The sequence below is a fragment of the Anser brachyrhynchus genome (genome assembly GCF_964034855.1).
Source record: "Anser brachyrhynchus genome assembly, chromosome: 8".
NCBI classification, from domain to species: Eukaryota; Metazoa; Chordata; class Aves; order Anseriformes; family Anatidae; genus Anser; species Anser brachyrhynchus.
In genome coordinates, this window is record NC_137702.1 from 15,899,207 (window position 1) to 15,906,088 (window position 6,882).

Sequence of the window (6,882 nt, forward strand, 5' to 3'; positions counted from 1 at the left end):
TGGAAGTTAAATAGTGATTGATTGTGTGCAGTCCTGTATGATATGGAGAAGCCTATCAGCAAAACTGGTTTAATAATTCCTTGAATCGAGGAGGATTCTTTGAGCAGATTTTCTATGTGGTAAGAAGACATCTGCTTACTCTGCTGGCAATCCCAAAAATGCAGAAATCACAACTCCTCGCCATTTATTATGTCAATCGAAGAGTGAACTTTTAAATAAAATAGTAAACGGGAAGAAAATATTTTTATTTGTTTCTGGTTGATCTGCAAGAGTTAATGTTTTTACCTAACCAGGAAAACTCAAAATTCCCACTAAAAAAAAAATTGAAAGCAGACTTATATAAAGAGCATGATTCCAGAGTTGTGACTTTAAATAGATACACCAAATATTTGGATAAAATAATAGGACTTTACAGTACTTCCAGTCACATCCTTGGAGGCACTTAAGTAACTCCAATGTTTTAAAGATGTGGAAATTCTCCATCTCCTATAGCTTTCCTGTGAATCCTAGACTTCAGATAAGAGGCTGATACTGGAAGGTATATGCATTAGAAGACCAAGTCTGATGCACTGCAGCCACAGGGATCTAGCTGGAAGAGTATGTATTCACTGGAGCTCTGCAGTCCATGTGCTCTTCAGATGATCTCATGGACCTCAAGAGTTGCCAGGGTTCATCCTGTCTGGATTACAGGTCTCTCCCTCCCATTTCTGCTGTTCTCTATGATGTCTTCAGTGCTCGCCTTTCATGAAGAGCTAGGCTCAGCAGAGGACCATCCTCATCTAGTGGTTCTTTGGCTCTGGTGCTGTAACACTTGCCCATTTATTAGAAGAAAAATTTTCTTAAAACTCAGAAGATGAAGAGTGAATTAGTTCTTAGAGTGCCTGCACATGGGTTAAAGCGAAATTCATGCATTTACTGAACTCCTATTTGTTAGATGTCTGGGGTCAAGTGAAGGTTAAAGTTGTTTACTGCTTTCAAGCTCTGGCCTTAGAAGTTAATGCAGAGCTGTGCTGCGAGCAGCTACAGAGTAAGTCCCTGGAACCATGAATTGCTGGTTTGATATCAAGGTCTTTGGGCCTTACTAATAAAATTAGTTTGTTTCTTAAGGAAATCCTAGCAGGGACATTATGGTCATATAAAGTCATTATGCTGTTTTACAGCATAACTTTAAAGATGTTTTGGAATGATCAGAGCTTGTGGGAAGGAATCATATTTTTTTATTATTTGTGGGATATCCTTAAACTATCACAGCTACAATACTGCCACTCGGAATAGGCGCTCTACAGATCAAAAGAACAGACAAAAGATATGTTGAGGCCTGAGCCAGGCAATTGGGACGTACCTGTCCGGCAAAAGCTTGTCAAATTGAATGGATTCAGTGCACCTCCTGGCAGTCTGCTCCCTTTTTGTAGGAACTGGATACTTGGGGTAATCAACGTGTTTTATTGCAATTCCACAAGAGCTGGTAGAGAGCCTAGGACGCTTTACAAGCTTTGCTTTTCACAGTTCTCCGTTGGAGTGTGCAGGGGTGAGCAGTTTTAAGAGTCGTGGAAAAGGAAGAGGGCATATTTTTCTTAACTTGAGATCCTGTGAACTCAAAGACAGAGGAAACAATAAACTACTCAAGAACTCCCCTCTCCATGCCCTGCACAGCAATGCTGGTGAGAACAATGCTGCCATTTCTGCTCTGCTAACGTTGAGGCAACACCCTGTACTGCAGAAGGGAGACAAGGAACCATTGATCTGGGAGGAAGGGGAACATGCTATGGACAGATTTGACCTGCCCAGCCTGTGGCGCAGAGGACAGAGGAGCTTCTTGGTAGACCAGGGCAACAGGCGCTGCAGGGTCTCGTTTTCCTCCTCCTCTGTGAGATATGCCTAACTGCTTCTGCAAAAGAAAGCATCAAAACCCATCTTGTTCATAGAAATACAACATATTTTAAAGCTGTAGTTAATGGATAAGCTGCTTTCTGATTGGGTGAGTCGCACAATAAATCTCTTCCTGAGCCAAGTGCAACGCAGCTTATTCAGTAACAGTGAAATGAGCCACTGTCACTTTGCTGCACTTGCATACATCAGGCAAAATGCTTCCATCTTCATCAGTCTTTTAGTAAAATAGAAATAAAACAATTGTTACAGAATGGTGTCACTGGATCTCTGACACCTGCTTTAAGAATAAATCTCTTAGCTTTGTCTTCACTATTACTTTCAATAAATGTCCTAGCATTGTCACAGCATTTATCTAGCAGCAGGAAACCATTATCCTATGACAACAATCTATTCCATTAACATTAGCTCTTAATTGTAAGATTGTTTATAAGACAGCAAAAGCTACTGAATTATAGTAGAATGATAAAAAGAGTTATGGTCATGGAGTATAGTAGTCACTCCAGTTCTGAAAAACAACTTAAGAAAAGTAGAGAGCTATATTTTTGTATGAAAAATAATGTGATAGTCTTATGCAAGAAAATGTTTTTAAATAATGGATTACATCAGCAAAATAACGATTAAAGAGTTAATGTTAAAAATTGTTACTGAGAAACCCTTGCTTTGATAAATGGTACGACAAAAAAGCTGAATAGAAGGCTTAGAAACTTGTACAACTCTTCCTGAAAGCAAGGCTGCACTGAGTCAAACAGAGAAATCATAATAACAGAAGCGCGTTTGTCTGGCGGAGTGAACAGAAGGAATGTTGCAAAATTGAGATATGAAGAACCTAACTGCAGAATAGAAGAACTGTCATTCTGATTGTTTGTCATTATTGTTTCATGTCCAGTTAAGTGAACTTAGAGTGACAGTTGTGTCATAACTACTGGCATCTATGTAAATTTCAAATCAAATGTGATAGAGGCATTTCTGCCAGACACAAGTCACCAGGCTGCTCTTCCTCTTTATTTTTGTAACCCTCCATTTTCTCATACTGTGCTGCTAGCCCTTAAATTAAAAAGACAACTTCAAGAGGAGATCCCTTTAATGTGTGCCTTTCAGTTCTCACTCCATATCTTACTTTCTCTCAGCTCTTTGAAACAATAGCTAATGTCAAAATTTCGATCAGAAACAATCACCACAAACATCCAGACATATTAGCTAAAATTACTCCTTCCCATCGATCATATATCATTCACCAAAACCCTTTGAAACTCTAGGTTGTAGACTTCCCCTGAAGACGTACCGAGAAAATGGTTCAAGTAAATGCTCCTCCATTCTTTCAGTGAAGCCCAAGCATCTGCTCTGTGGGTAGGTGCAAAATACATAGAAAAGAAATCAGTCGTGGATCCCTTCTCCAAATTACAGCCTCATTCAGAGGTTATGGGAACTTCACAAGGATATCAGACATACTCCTCTTATAGTAAGGAACTCATTTCCTGGTGGCAGATATTCTAATGACATAGGATTTGCTACTGGACACGCCTTTAAAAAGTATTTCAATGCAATTATTAAGGTATTATGTGCGGATAACGCCATCAAAAACATTAAACATGCTGTTTATTCACTTGGGCATAAAACTACTTTCTTCTGCAAATTTAAACTTACTTTAATTAAATAATTAATAAAGGCTAGAATTAAGTTTCCATTTTTCATTGTAATGAATTATTCCAGAGCATTGTTTTTACTAAATTCTGCATAGGACTGCTCTCAGGAACCGTACCAAAGCACAGCTACATTGTTCAAAAAAATGTTCCTTTGACAAATGAAATTTTTAAAATGGCTACAAGAAAATAAATAGTCAGCTATGAGTAGAAAACATTTAATATGTTTTGATGATTTCTTATCTCAGACAGGAAAGAAGACAAGCTGACTTTCTCTGCAGAATTTTTTGAAGTGAATTCTGATTGAAAAGATGTGGTGGTGATTTAACAAAAACATATTATTATAAGACATGACGTATGTTCAGAAGCATAAATGATGGCATTATAAATGTGTACCTCTGCATTAGGTAAGAGCATTTTGGTCAATTGAATTAGCTGGGTTTTTTGTTTGGTTGTTTTGTTTTGTTTTTTAATTCCTATCCAACTGATCTTTTTCGTTCCCTAAGTTTAAAGTAGTTCAGTTGCTACTTTTATCTGCTGTTTTCAAACAGCACCAAACCGTGCTGTCCCATCCTCTAATCTGACCATTTATTATGGTGACTAGCAAATAGAGGCAACATGTTAATACAAGCTCTGTAAAAGCATCTGTGAAGAAAATATTCTTTTACTCTGGAGGGTAAGTTCCACATGATTTTATATTTTTAAGTATTTGCAAAATTAAGGATTTTTTTTTCTTAAAGATGGCAATATCTGAATCTAAAAATATTCATGTTTATATCGGTGACAAAATATCACTTTACAGATATGCAATCACAAAAATCAATTGCCAGTACACCCTTAAGAATATCAGAATAATGTAACTGATTTGCTTAAAAAGTGCCTTGTTTTATTAGACTGTGGAGTTTAAAGCCCTCTTTCAAAATTCACACAGCATTTCCAACTGTAAGATTGTTTTATATGGTGAACTTATTACATGCATAGTCTAGTGGCATCTGAAGACTTTTAACTTAAAACATAAAGTACATGTAAGTTCAAACTCTGATGTCTCTGACTTAAACTCAGTTTCAGGACTTCCTGCTACTGGCGGCTCATGGCAATATATCAATTCTTCCAATAGGGATGTGCACAGGACAGATTAGTGAACGTAATTTTAGCTGTATGAGGTCATTACAAATATAGCCTTAGCTCTTCCTAAAGTGGACTTCATTGTTAATATAAATATATATCTATAGTTACTGACATTTATATTATTTGGCTCCTGTCCTAAGTTACGGATACAGCGATGATAAAAGGGTCTTGCAAGCCCTTACCTAAGTGAATCATGCTTACTAATTACCTTCCATGGTACTGGGTTCCTGTAAATAAAGTTACTCACTTTACTAAATAAAGTATTTATAAGCAAGTCAAAATTTATACATATATTTCTAAGAGCGAGTTATCTTTCTCTGTGGGGCAAACAGTACAGTCTACTGTTCGGAAGAGAATGCTGTGAGTAAAGCCGTCCAGGATTCTTTTCAGCTCCTGCTAGGGTGCGTACTCTCCCGCATCGTTGGGTATCTGACTTAATCCAGTCACATTTTAAAATTGTTTAAGACCCTAAAATGGAAGATCTTCTGCTAGCATAAGGATGCCTTACTTTCAAATAAGAAATGGCTGTTGATTTTTCCTCGCTGTTTCCAAAGAGGCTGGGGTAAGAGGCTTTAAGTCTAATTGTTTGTTCAAAAGGTGTAGCGTGCGAAACACAAAGACTCGCAAAGTGCGACATGGAAGATCTCAAGACAAAGCAGCAGCCTCAGTGTTTCTCTCTAACGAGAACAGGAAAAGACAGTTGAGGTCCCATAGGAATGCCGTAGTTAGGGGGAGAAGCAAGGCTCCTTTCATGAATGGAGAGATAACCCTGGTGAATTCTGGACTACCTGCTATCTTAAGGGTGTGTCTAGGTTTAAGAATGATTTGGATCACAGGCTGTAACATTTTCCAGACATTCAGATTGCAACTACTACGCCAGCAATTTTATGCTTTCCTTTCCCTGACTCCAACAGTACCACAATATAAGCAGCCAGATTTTCTTCTGCATTGTGTTTTTTATCCATTCAGCCAAAATTAACAGTCTTTGAGGATAATGTATGCCAAGTGAATTTAAATCTTGCGGACTCAAATCGACCTAAAGTTGATGGATACATTCATGCCTACTGCTGAAATCTACCAATTACACAGAACTATGTTAACTTACCATAGAAACATCTCATCTAATAGCACAGATGATGTTGAACTAACTAATTACATTATGGCACATAGACAATGAAAAACATAACGAAGATGACAGCACAGCAACAGCAGATGCTGCACAAAAGAAAAATTAGAAAAATATTGCTCTGCAAAATGCTCTCTGTTAAGGTTTCCTCTGTTAAAATTAATCACAAAAATTAGTGAAGATTAGATTTCAGCAAAAGATATGTGCCTTGTAATGGCATTTGGAAAACGTCATTAAACCATTTAAAACTCTACTCCTTGAGAAGGTAATTCCCATTTTTCGTATCACTATCGGTTTTAAGACGAGTAAACATTTTTGTGCCTATGGCAGAGTTTCCTGGGAGAATATCTTTCCCAGTAAGGAGAGGTCCTGATGGTTTTTCCAGAGCCTGAATGTGGTAGCTTCCAGCCATTACAGGCTCAGATAATTAGACAACTTAGATTTTATTTTAGCTTGGCATTTGCTCTGTTCTCGTGCTCTTGGCTGTCAGTGACTGTTGATTATCTGTAGCACGCCTTGTTACTTTATATATTTTAAACTGTAACAGATCCTAAATAACAAATCTAAAACTGCTGAGTATGTTTAAATGTAATGTATACATGGAGATTACATCCAGATGATATACTTCATAGACCTATGATAAAAAAAAGCATTGCTTTTAACCACAACACTGGTCCTCTCCCCCTTCCTCCCCGGAAGCTTTCCCTGAGCTCCCAGTCTGCTTTAGGCACTGATCCTGAACATATTCCAGCTGATAGACAGAAATAGGCTTTTCCCCTACTTCTAAATCCTACCTCTCATGCTACTCGAATTTCAATACTTTATTGGCTCTCTCTCTATATATATATGTAAATCTAAGATATCCTATTTTCCCAAGTCCATTTTCCTAGCTAGACTTTTTTTTTTTTCCTTCAATTTTAGCTGGTTCCTGGGCACCCTTCTGCTTGGTCCAGCTCCGGCCGGGGATGCAGAAACGAAGGAGGCCCACAGGTGGCGATGTGGTTAAAGTACACCTGGGCTGTGATTGCCGAGACTGGATTTACCAGTCGGCCTGTCAGAGGGAAGTCGGTCTGCTTTTTAGCACCAGCGCTTTCATTT